The sequence below is a fragment of the Corvus brachyrhynchos genome, unplaced genomic scaffold (assembly GCF_000691975.1).
Source record: "Corvus brachyrhynchos isolate BGI_N302 unplaced genomic scaffold, ASM69197v1 scaffold85, whole genome shotgun sequence".
Taxonomy (NCBI): Eukaryota; Metazoa; Chordata; class Aves; order Passeriformes; family Corvidae; genus Corvus; species Corvus brachyrhynchos.
The window spans coordinates 513,569-526,000 of record NW_008238634.1 but is presented as its reverse complement, the minus strand read 5'-3'; the positions used below and the strand labels follow the sequence as shown (position 1 = coordinate 526,000).

General features: G+C 55.5%; 1 long non-coding RNA gene across 3 annotated transcripts; it reads right to left on the bottom strand.

Moving 5' to 3' along the window:
- Positions 1-13: 13 nt before the first annotated feature.
- LOC108447433 lies at positions 14-11,134 on the bottom strand. 3 transcript variants are annotated; one of them, XR_001862984.1, is made up of 6 exons: positions 7,389-11,134; positions 7,192-7,272; positions 6,271-6,447; positions 5,978-6,184; positions 2,603-3,444; positions 14-623 (listed from the first exon to the last, which is right to left on the bottom strand). It is a non-coding gene; the product is annotated as an uncharacterized LOC108447433 (long non-coding RNA). The 3 variants fall into 3 exon arrangements; XR_001862985.1 differs by having other exon boundaries at positions 14-2,769; positions 3,157-3,444; XR_001862983.1 differs by having other exon boundaries at positions 14-3,444.
- Between the last annotated feature and the right edge of the window lie 1,298 nt (positions 11,135-12,432).

Sequence of the window (12,432 nt, the reverse complement as noted above, 5' to 3'; positions counted from 1 at the left end):
CCGCCCCCCAGCCTTCAGCACCTCCATCCCACAGCCCAGGGAGCCTTAAAAACAGGGAAAAACCTCTGGGATGAGGCCCTGGACCAAGGATGTCACCCTGAGGTGGCCCAGAAAAGCGGGATTGGGAAGGGATGGGAGCTCGTTCCATGTGGAATATGCAGGATTTTTATCAAAGCAAGAAGGGATTTTCTTCTCCATTCCCAGAAAAAGAGAGGGAAGTTTGTGATGGAGGGAAGATTTGGGGAAGAGGAAGAAAACAGCAGTTTTCAGAACCGTTTTTTCCTGGTTTTGGGAAATTTGGGGAAGTTTGGGGGAGTTTTCCACTTCCCTTGAGGATGTGGAATGAAGCGGAAAGCACCACAGCTCCATTCCTTCCCAAAATCCCCTTTCCATCAGAACAACTCTGCATCTTCCAAACTGCTCACGGGGACCTCGTGGTCCCAAGGAAACGCAGCGGCCGCGTGGAAATCCACGGAATAAATCAGGATGCCACTCCTGGGTGATGCCGGCTCCAAGTGCTCCTCCACGTCCCGAAACACACGGGGAAGGTTCCTTCAGCTCATCCTTAGGGATCTCTGAGTTCCAGGGAGGTTTTCCCGTTCCTCTCCCAGAGTTTAGTTCTCCTTTAAGGAAAAATTACTGAAACCTTCCTTCCTTTTGGGAAAACTGCCTTAAAATCAAAATCAATCCATGCTCCCAGTTAAAAACCAGGGAAGTAAATCCATATTTAGTTTGAGCCGTTTTCAGGATGTCTACAAGGCAAAACTCATTTTCCTACATGGAATGGCCCAGATTGGTGATGGGAAGAGAAATCAGCAGGTTTTTCTAGGAGGTAAAACCCCATTTTCCTGCATGGAATATCCTGGATTGAGGATGGGAAGGGAAATTAGGATTTTAAGGAATAAGGGGGGTGCTGGTGTGGGATAACCAGGAGGTGTTGCCCCCCCTTTGAGCATCCTCAACCCGAATAAATCCCCAACCGAGCCTCAAACAACCCACATGAGGAGACCCCAAGACGAATCCTTTGCCCAGCGATTTCCAGGGCTCTGGGATCCGGGATCTGGGCAGGAAGTTGTTAATATTTGGGAGCGAGGAGGTACCTGCTCCTCCTCGCACAGAACCCCTCCGTCAAAGCTCATTTGCATTCATTAAGAGCCCGGGGTGATTAGCACAGCCCTCCCCCCCTTGCCCGCCCGTGAAAGGTCCCTCTCTCCCGCCGGAGCTGCAGGGATCGAGGCCGATCGGGTGACAGAGCAAAGAATTCGCTCTGAAAGAAGATTCATCCCCAGGGTCCGGCGCGGAGGCCTCGGCAGAGGCGGCTCCGCGCGGATTTGGGAGGCTCTGCTCCGCCGGGATGCGTCCACGTTATCCCAGCAGCTCCTGCCGCTGCCCGTGGAGCGGGAGATGGGGACGATTCCCAGGATGATCAGGAATGTTATCCCTCGTGTTCTGTCCTTCCTGCCTTGGCGGGGGAGATGGGGCCTTGATGTTGGCATGAGTTGAATGTCCACTTCCTGGGGCCATTCCCGCCTCCCTGAGGCCATTCCTGTCTCCTTGAGCACATTCCCGTCTCCTCGAGGCCATTCCCGTCCCCCTGAGGCCATTCCTGTCTCCTTGAGCACATTCCCGTCTCCTCGAGGCCATTCCCGTCCCCCTGAGGGTCTCCAAGAGGGCCAAGATGCTCTCCCAGACAGGTTTCCCAATCCTGTCCCTCCAATGATCACCCCAGGAATTTCTCCTTGGATTTTGGTCTAAACTCTGCACCCAAAGTCATCCTGAAGGTGAGATCAGTGTCCCAAAACCTCCTCCACTTGGATCCCAGTTGGACACAGCCTCCTGAGCAGGAGGATGAAGAAAATCCCGGTGAGGGATCACGGGCAGGCCCTCAGGGGCACCTGCTGGGCATCCCGTGGGCTCCCTCCCATTCCAGAGGGCATCCATTAGATGCCAAGAGATCTGCTCTGATGGATGCTGGAATTTTCGGAGCTGCTGGTGGCTTTTGGAGGCATTTGGAGCCCAAACCTGAAGTCTCCGGTCATTCCAGGAATGTTTGACTGCCAGCACTTGGCTCCCAGGAGCATCCAACACGGGGGTATCCTCTGGAAGGGAGAGGAGAGCTCCCGCTTGGGAAACCTGGCTGGGAGAGTGTCCCAAAGAACATACTGGAACTCCTGGAGACCACCAAGGGAGACAGGGAATGCCCACGGGAGCAGACGCTCTTTGGATGCTCAACTCAAGCCAACACACACCCTCCATCTCCCCTGGTTTTAAATCCTGCACCTGGGTTTAAAGCCAGATCCTGATCCCAAATTTCCAGATCCCAACGTGGGTGTGGGACCAGGGATGGACCCTTGGACACTCAGCCCCCCCGGATCAGGACGGGAATTGCCACCGGTGCTCCCCGCTCGGGCTCAGCACCAGGATAATCACAAAGCACAACTGCCCAGGGATGGGGGATTTGAAACCAGATCCTAATCCCGCATTTCCCGGTCCCAACGTGGGTGGGGGACTGAGGATGGACCCGCGGACACTCATCCTCTGGGATCAGGGGTGGGAATTGCCACCGGTGCTCCTTGCTCAGATTCAGTGCTGGGATACTCACAAAGCCCGGAGAGGATGGGCTGGCACTTCCAGGGATGGGCTGGCACTTCCCGGGATGGATCCCAATGCTCCGAGCTGCCGTAAAATCCCCGGCATGTCCCTGTCCCGCTCCATTGTCCACCTCTGGCACGAGACGGTTCTCATTAAGGCCCGCAATTGATCTCCTGGCTTTGAAGGAAACAAGAAAGGAGGAACAAATCCAACGGGATCCTCCTTCCTCCGGCCCAGGGGAACAAATCTGGCTTTAATTTCTTTTCCTTTTGTCGTTCCAGTCGGGATTTCACTTTAACGACGCTGCCTTCCCCATCCCTCTCCTTCTGCTCCTCGAGAAACCGGGACATCCCCTCTGCTTTCCATGTTCCCTCCCTTTGTTCTCCACGGTTGATTTATGAAAGGACTTTTCCCTCCCCAAATCCTTCATTTTGGGAGTCAAGGACCCCCAAAATCGGTGGTTCCCACCCCGGAGTTCAGAAGAGCCGTGCTGGGGCTCGCTCAGATGTTCCTGACTGGCTCTAAATATTCCAGCTCCTCTGGGAAGGTGCCGGAGGGCCACACCTTTGGAGCCATCCTTTGGGAAGGAGCTGCGGATTGATGCTCCTGGATGGTTTTGATTTCCACTTCTTCCTGGAGAAAAGCCACTCCAGCTCTGGAATAATTCACCCCCAAGCAGGTAGGAAGAGGGATCCAGTGGGATTGATTTCTCCGGGGGATTCAATCCTGCGTGGAAGCCCTGTGGAAAACCTGGGAGAGATGATGAAAGTCACCTCCCTTCCCTGACCTCGCTGGCGCAAATCCCAGCGGCGCCCGCAGAGAAGCTGCTCCGAGGCAACGTGATGATGGCACCTGGAAAAAAAAGCAAGGATTTCGGGATTAAGGTGGGAAAAGGCATGGAGCATAATGGTCTTTTAATCAGCAAAGAGACCCAACTCCAGGTCTTTTAAGCAGAAAATGTTTTTTTTTTTATTTTTTCACTTGGCACAGGCATCAAAAAGTTATTAAAAGGGCCTGGTTAAATATCTCATTAATGAAGATGAACGAGGCCCCAGATTTGTTTTTAAACACTTCAAAGCCGTTTTTTTTCTGACCTCCCAAAGTGTGAGTGTGGAGGGGATCGCAGCGCCTTCAAATGTTCCTTATTTCTGGAATTTTACAGCAGCTTTAACAGATTTCAGTGCCGGAGCTGCTGCTGCTCACCCTAGGAGGGAGAGCTCAGGCTGGGAGATGAGGAAAATCCATCTGGTGATGCAGGAACCCCCCAGGGATCTGAGGGGCTGCTCTGCACGTCCCAACGCTCCATCCCATGGGAGATGCTTACGGTGGGATTGAACCAGCTCCCTCCTGCTGGGAGCACATGGGAGAACCCGGGAAGGAACAGCTCCAGGGGATGAGGGATCTCAGCCCCCGAAAATCCCAGCTGGTGCTGCCCCGCATGGAAAACTGGGAAGGAGGCAGGTTATCCCACCATCCCAGTCTGGGACAAGACTGGCCTTAGAATCATGGAATGGTTTGGGATGGAAGGGACTTTAAAGATGATCCAGTTCCCTCCCTACCATGGGCAGGGACACCTCCCACTATCCCAGGTGGATCCAAGCCCCAGTGTCCAGCCTGGCCTTGGACATTCCCAGGGATCCAGGGGCAGCCCCAGCTGCTCTGGCAATTCCCGCCCAGGCCCTCGCCACCCTCCCAGCCCGCAGCCCAAGCTCCCCTTTCCCACTGGGAAGCCATTCCCTGCCTCCTGGCCCTCCAGCCCTTGGCCCCAGTCCCTCTGCAGCTCTCCTGGAGCCCCTTTAGGCCCTGCAAGGGGCTCGCAGCTCTCCCTGGCTCCTTCCCTTCTCCAGGGCAACATTCCCAGCTCTCCCAGCCTGATCCAGAGCAGAGGGGCTCCAGAATCCTGGAATGCTTTGGATGGGAAGGGACTTTAAATCCCATCCCATTTCCACCCCAGCCATGGGCAGGGACACCTCCCACCATCCCAGGTGGATCCAAGCCCCAGTGTCCAGCCTGGCCTTGGACATTCCCAGGGATCCAGGGGCAGCCCCAGCTGCTCTGGCAATTCCAGCCCAGCCCCTTCCCACCCTCCCAGCCAGCAATTCCTTCCCAAATCCAATCTAAATCTCCCCTATGCCAGTTTAAAGCCATCACCCCTTGTCCTGGGACCAGGTCAAAGGGGGTGAGCTCCGAACTCTTATTAATGAGGCCAAACCTTCAGGCTGCCCCACAAATCCCCAACCCCAAGCCAAAAGAATCCTGAGCCCCAAACACAAAATATCCCGGAATCTTGAGCCCAAATAAAAAACATCCCAGAATCCTGAGCCCCAAAATAAAAAACACCCCAGCTCCTGCCAAGGCCGGGAATGGGAGGAGCCTGGTTTCAGATGGGTTTTTGATACACAGCCCCAGAGAAGCTCCTGGGTGCCTTATTTGAAGAAGGATGGCATTAAAATCACCCTCCCCATTACCCGACACTAATGGGGCTCAGTGCATTATTCCTATCAAAGTGCAATTTGCATTTACAAAGGGATCCCGGGAAGTGATGGATGGGGAAGGAATGGAGAAAGCCTTGTAAAGCCGAGCGTGCTCACGGTGGAGGAACTTCCCGGCACCAGGCAGTTTTCCCTTCCCCTTCCCCTCCACCCCACAGCCCGTGACGTCGGCTGAAATGAACATTCCGGCCCTCGCCTTTCACCCCGCAGCCCATCAATAAAAGCTGGAAGAGCTGGAGGAGTGGGAATACTCATTTATCTTCATTAGGACTCTGGCCAGCTCCTCTGATCACCACGTCGGCGTCACCGGGGAGAGAAAAGCTACTGTTCCTTTTTCCCTGGATTCCCGGCCCACACAGCCGAGCAAAGGGCTGGGATCCCACTCAGCACCTGCCCTGGGCGGAGGGAGAAATGGGATTTCGGGGGGATTCCCCTTCTCTCTGCTCCTTCACGGAAGCAGAGCTCCGGGAGAGCAGTGGGGAGAGACAAGGAGAAAGCAAATTAATGCCAGGAGTTCCCATCAGGGAGGGAGATTAAAGAGGAGGAGCCCTGCTAGACAGGCAGAAGGGGGAATGGGAGACTCGGGAATGATCCCGTGCACAGCCTGGAGTCGGACTCGATGATCCCTGGGGTCCCTTCCCACTCAGCACATTCCATGACTCCGTGATCTGTGGCTCAAGGATCTTAAAGGGATAAAAAACGCTCTGGCCCCAAAGCTCAACCCCCATCCCAAATCCCCACATTTCCCACTTGCATCACCTGTTTAGAGGTCCCGTTTTGGGCAAGGGGGATAATTTTGGGAAAAGCACTGCACTCCCCCTGCCCTTCCCAAGGTTTCCTCCCACGGACGCACGGAAAGTCCCCTCAAATCCCCTCCCAAGCTCCCTGCAAACCTTGCTGGGATGCTGAGGGACAGATCCAGGTGCTGCTGTCCTCAGGGATGTCACACATCCTCCCTGGACACTGTTGGAATGACCCCATTCCTGGGGTCACGGAATGACCAGAGACCTCAGGGTTGGGTTCCAAATCCCTTCTGAAATCCGTCGGCAGCTCCCTGAAAATGCTTCCAGTGTCTGCCATCATCATCTGAATGACGTCACCTGGAATGGGACAACATCTTTGAGGAATCCCAGTGGAAAAGCGGCATCGGGACGCCGCTGCTGCCAGGGGGTGGGGTTCATCCCACCTGTGGGCATCCATAAACGAGGCGTCTGCTCCAGGATGGCTCTTTGGGATTCCCTGGGACTCTCGGAGACGGAGGCCTCTCCTCCCAAGATCGAGGGCTCAGAGGGGCAGGATCTGTCCTCCCATGGAAGTGACCATGCCTTGGGATGGGAGGAATCTCCTGGAAGTGCTTCATGGCCTGGCCCAGCCCAATTCCATGGCAGTGAAAAAAGATAAGGAGGGATGAACTTGGCTGATCTACTCCGGGCTGGGAAAAGGGAGACTGGAAAAATCCCTGGCTGAGCCAGGACATTCACTGGGAAGACACCAAGATTCCCAAACATTTCCCCTGGCTGGACACTGACATTTCACCTGTCCAGGCTTCCTCAGTCCCCTCACCCCAGCTTGGCCACCTGAAATCCCACAGATGAATCCCAGGTGGGAGAATCACCTCTGATCTTCCAGCTCTGGGAAAATTGCAGGGACCTAAAGCTGGGTGAGACGAATCCCTCATCCCCAAGTAGAGGGGGAAGCAGGATTTGGAGTCCTCAGAGCACCAACTTCCCAAGAATGAGGGAATTTGGCGTTCTTTCTTCTTATCGTAGTTTTGGGATCATTTTTCTCCAATGTCTTTCCCCCTTGATTTCATTTGGGGATCCTCAGCCGCACTCCAGGCTCCGGCCCCAGCTGAGGTGGCAAAAGTGTGGAGCCAGGGGTGACCCCTCAGCAAATCCCCCCTGGAGAGGGGCAAACGAATCCAGCAGGGAATTCTGGCACTAAAAATGACGGATTGGGAGCAGTGCTGCTCTCCCAGCGTTTTACAGGCTGCTCCCCCAGGAGTTATTGCCTGGATTTTCCCTGGTTTATGGGATTAACAACCCCCTCAGCTCCGCCCTTCCCAACCCTCCCTGTGCCTGGTAAGGAGGTTTTTTTGTCTAATTACCCAAGCAACATCGTTAAGTCTCGCTCAGCCATCCTTGGCCAGATCTGGGCTCTGCTCTGGACTCACAAAAGGTCCCCAGGCCTGAAAAACGTCCAAATCACAGCAGAAATTTGCAAAAGGTCCTTTTTGTACCTAAAGCCCACCTCAGGATCTGAGAAATGGGAAAGAACAAACAAAAAACCTCCTTTTCCTCCCACCTGCCCTTGTCCTGCCAAATGCACGAGGACACCACAGACTTTTCATGGCCTGGAATTGGGTCTGGGATGCCCAGGCTGGGGTTGGATCCATGATCCTGTGGGTCCCTTTCCAACTTGGGATATTCTGCAATTCCAGGATTCACGGAAACGAGGAGTTCTGTGCCTGTGTGGGACACAGGGAAGGAGGGACGGATGATGGACAGGGATACAAGGATGGGCAGAGCTTCCACCCCACCCCTCAGTGACGGAATCACAGAACAATTCCGGTGGAAACATCTCCCAGATCGTCGAGCCCAGCCACTGACCCAGCAGGGCCAAGGCCACCACATCCCCCTGAAGGCTTCACTCCGGCTCCCTCCCTGCCCTCCCGCCCGGCTCAGCTCTCTCCACGAGTTTGTTCCCTCCCTTTCCCTGTGTGCCCATGGAAGAGCCTGCTTGAGCAAGGGATTTGCTCTGCTGACCACACAGAGAGCTGGGAGCAGCTCCTGACCATGAGTGACCTTCAGCCCCAGGCCACGGGGGCCACCCCACACCTGGGGGTCAGACTCTGCTCCCAGGGAAGCTGGGATAGGACAAGGGGACTGTGCTGGGGAGGCTCCGGTTGGACAAGAGCGGGAATTTCCTCATGGGAAGGGTGGTCAGGCCTCGGAAAGTGCCCAGGGAGCTTTGGAGTCGCCATCCCTGGAGGTGTCCAAGGAACAACTGGATGTTGGTCTGGGCCACAAGGTGGGGACCAGGCACAGGACGGACTCCATGATCCTGGAGGGCTTTTCCAATCGCAGTGATCCCAGGATTGTCCATAACTGTGAGAACTCAGCACCTCGGGGAGAATTCCGTCCTCCTGGAACAACGGCTGCAGGCCAGCTGGGCTCCCGGGTCACTGAGGCGTCCGAACTGCACCTCTGCCTTTAGGTGGGAATATCTGGGAGCTGGATCCTGGCCGGAGTCCAGCTGGGAGCCCTCACTGGGGACAGAAGGGCCCTGATCCGTGTCACTGGGATAAGACTGGAAGGGCCCCACAGCCGAGCTCAGGCAGGGAGCCTCGGGGTTCATGAGAGGCTCAGAAAATGGCTCAGTTCCTGATTTTGGGAAGGAAAAATTCCTGTTGGGAGAGACCTTAGGGTAGAGGTGGGAATGAGAGCTGCTTCAAGAACTGTTCCCAGCCACGGGGTTTTTGGGAAGAGCTGGGTTTGATCCAACAAGACAGAAAACCCCAAAGGGGGCATTTAAACCCACTTGTTCCCGGATTGTTTTGATGATCCAGTAGGAATCCTGACTTCCCACCGGGCAGCAGCTCCCATCACCTCCTGATCCCAGAGCTGGGAGATCTGAGCTGCCTGCTGCCCATGCTGAGCAGGATCAGGATGCCTTTGGATGGATTTTGGAGGAGCTTCCAGCCCATTCCCGACCTGTGCAGGGGTCCCTGGGCAGGCCATGCTCCAGCTCAGTCCCCTCCTGTTGGTTCTCCAACCTTGGAGATGCTGCAGGCCCAACACCCCCACCCCACCCCCACCATCCTCCTCCTTTCCAGCCTCTCTGGATCCAGTTCCATCCCCTCCCTGCTTGCAGAATCCCGTGATGGATTTGGAGGCTGTTGGAAAACGTTTTCCTCAACTAAACAACTGCAAACCTTGGGATCTTCCTTCCCAGGCCGCCATTCCCTCTGGTCTCTCAGCAGCCCAATTCCAGATCGGCTCCAGCCCCTCCGTGCCCTTCCAGCACCGCAGCCCAAAATTTGGGATCACTGGCACCAACTAAACGGGAGAGTTGGGCAATTCCCAGCTCACACCTTCCCTCTTCCATCATTTTTTGGTGTTTCCCTGAGCATCCCTCGTCCATCACCCCAAAGCAAACACCCTCAGCTTTCCTCGGGAGCAATTTCCCCAAGAGGGTGGGGAGAGAGAGGCTGGAAAAGAACATTTAGGAGGGAGCCAAGAACCTGGGTGTGTCTCAGGAAGGCCAGGATGTGCCTTAGTCATCGGCTTATCCATCTGGGAATGGGGACAGGGTCACTGCGGGGTCATGGATATCCCACCTCACATTCACCTGCTCTGGAGCAGCGCTTTGGGAAGGGGGAACCTTCCCAAACATCCCAGGGTGTTCCCCAGATGACCGGAAAAGCAAATAAAATCACAACGAACCCAAAAGCAAGGGAGGAACCCATCCCCTCCTGCAGCGGGGAACTTCCTGGTTGGAATTCCAGCATGCAAATCTCCCCCACCCATCCCACTCCCGGGCAGACGGGGCGGATCAAAAGTGCCAGGGAAGCGGGAGGGCGGTGGGAGGGAGGAGAGGACGGGATCCTGGTGGAGCTTTCTCCAGGCCAGCTGACACAGGCACTGTGGGATCCCAGCTTGGGAAGGAATCCGTTTTCATGGAATGGTTTGTGCTGGAAAGGACCTCACAGAGCAGCCACTTCCAACCCCATGGGAGATCTTCCCCTAGACCAGGCTGCTCCAAGCCCCCCATTCTCAGGTGGAAATGAGCTGGAAAAAACAGGGATTCTCCCTGTCTGTGCTCCAGGAACTGAGCCTTCCCTGGTGACAATCCCAGCTGCTCCAGGCACGGCCTTAATCAGCCAAAAGGCACCTTCTGGAAACCAAAAAAAATGAAATTAGAAATAAAATAATGCAGATTAAAGTGAATTTTTGCAATTGGAATTAATGACTCTCCCTTAGGAATTCAGGGCTGCGTGTTTGGAATCGATCCAAGCTGGGAAGACCCGAGTTTGGGAAAGCTGGGCCTGGTTGGCCATGGCACATCTTCACCAGGATCATGGAGGTGTCTGGGATCATGGAAGAGGCTGGGATCATCCTCCGTCCACGAGGACACATGGCAAGGCCAAGCCTTCACCCACTGGATGACCTCCACAAAAGCAGGGAGCCAAATCCATCCTGCCCCTTGGGAACGCTCCAGGCACAGTCCGGAGCCGTGCCCGAGAATCACCTGGGCAATGATTTAATAATTCAATTAAACCGTGAGGATAATTGGAGTCTGAAGCCTGGAACTGCTTAATTTGCTGGGATAGACACAGCCCCAGGGCTTTTGCTCCAGCCCATCCCCAGGAAAGCATCCCAAGGCTGGGAATTATCCGAGCAGGTGTGAGCCGGGGTCAGGCCCGAGGGTTTGGTCTCCAGCTGAGGCCGGGGGTGGGGAAATCTCGCCCCTGGTAACCCCACAAGGCCAGTCCTGACATATTCCCTGCTCCGTGTCCAACCCCGGGATGGGTTTCCAACGAAACCAGCGGAGGATGAGTCACGGAATTCGGGTTTGGGTTGGAAAGGATCTGAAAGATCTTCTCATCCCAAGCCTCCTTCCAGCACCTGGGAGCCAGACCCCAGCCAGATCCTATCGACCCCTGCCTGTCCCCACAGGCCCCAGGCTGGTCTGGCCTCCTGCAGACAGAGCTCCCAAACCGCTCCCGAATCCAGGGAACACCGGAGCCGGGCGGGAGAGCTGCGACTCCGCCGCTCCTGGGGCCTGGATGGGCGGGATCGTGCCCAGTTGTTTGTTCCTGGGGATCTTCTGCCTGTGTTGGTGGCCACCGTGGAGCTTTGATGCCAGAGTGTCCAGGAGATGACCTTGAAATCCACGTGTGCCCAGCATTCCCTTAGGGATGAGCTGCGTCTGCATCCCTTGTGTCTGGAGCTGCCTTTTCCCAAGCAATCAACCATGGAATCATGGAATTTTTGGGGATGGAAGGGATCTTAAATCCCATCCCGCCCCCTGCCATGGCCAGGGACACCTCCCACTATCCCAGGGTGCTCCAAGCCCCGTCCGGCCTGGCCTTGGGCACTGCCAGGGATGTTGGAGATGGATGAGGTGAGTCCAGGCCCTTGGAAACAAAAGGGGCTTGGAGCAACCTGGGATGGGGGAAGCTGTCCCTGCCAGGGGCTTTGGGATGAGCTGGGCTTCAAGGTTCTTTCCAACCCAAACCATTCCATGCTTCCATGAAGACATTAAAGGTGGATTTTTCACTGCTGGCTGGCTGCAGCCACCCTTCCCCCTGGGAATTCCTGTGCTTCCCACAGCTGGGAATGCTGCCGAGATCCCTCCATCCACCACCGAGATGAACCTTCTCCCTCAGCTGAGCCACGGAGAATCCAACAGGATCCAAACTCCAGGTGCCAGGACACATGGATCACCTCAGCAGCCCTCAGCCGGGCACGGGGGTTGGCCCATCGAGCACCAACATTCCCAACCAATCCCACCAAGGATTGAATTCCTCACTGGAGTTTTTTGCATCCCTCAAGCCATTGCCTATCCATAGAAAGGAGGATTCCTTGGAGCAGGATCTCTCTGAGCAGGGAATGGGGTGGGGTTGGGCATCACGGACACCCAGGGAATGCTCAGCTCAGGTTCTTGGATCATGCTCTGCCCCAAAATCCCACTTTTCCGGCCTGTCCCTACATCCTGCCCTCAGAGCAGATGGATTTAAGGGGACTTATCCCAGACTTATCCCAGTCTGTTCCCAGAAAGAGGCACTGGAGAGGTTTCAGAGCCCAGGCTGCGATGCCAAGGCCAGAAGCAAGGAAATTTCCACCGAGGGAATTCCAGCTGGGAATTTCCACCTCCAACAGCCACACTTCCAATCCAGGGGCACCGAGTCAGCTGCTGCTCAGGCTCTTCCCACAACTTTCTGCTGCCTCCTATTCCAGTGGAGCCAAGGGCAGGAAAAGACCAGGATAAAGTTCTCTCACATCTCAATCCCGGGGAACCTCAGCCAGGATTTTCCTCTCTCCAGCCCATGGGGGTGTCTGATTCCCACCAAAAGCCAATCTGGGCGACAGATCTGAGGTTCCCATGATCACTCCCTATGAAGTGAACCCCACTGCCTCAGAAAGCCCCAAAGCTGCGCCCCTGCAAGGAAAAATCCCGGCTTCACGCGGGCTTGGGAATGCTGAGGGAGGAGCAGCCATTCCTTGGCAGAGGCTCCATCCCTCCGAGTGGGCAATATTAAGGATATTCACCCAAAAGTCAATTTTCCCCTTTTCTGTGGGTTCCTCCTGGTCTGAATCACGATCCTGTGGAGACGGGGAAGTGC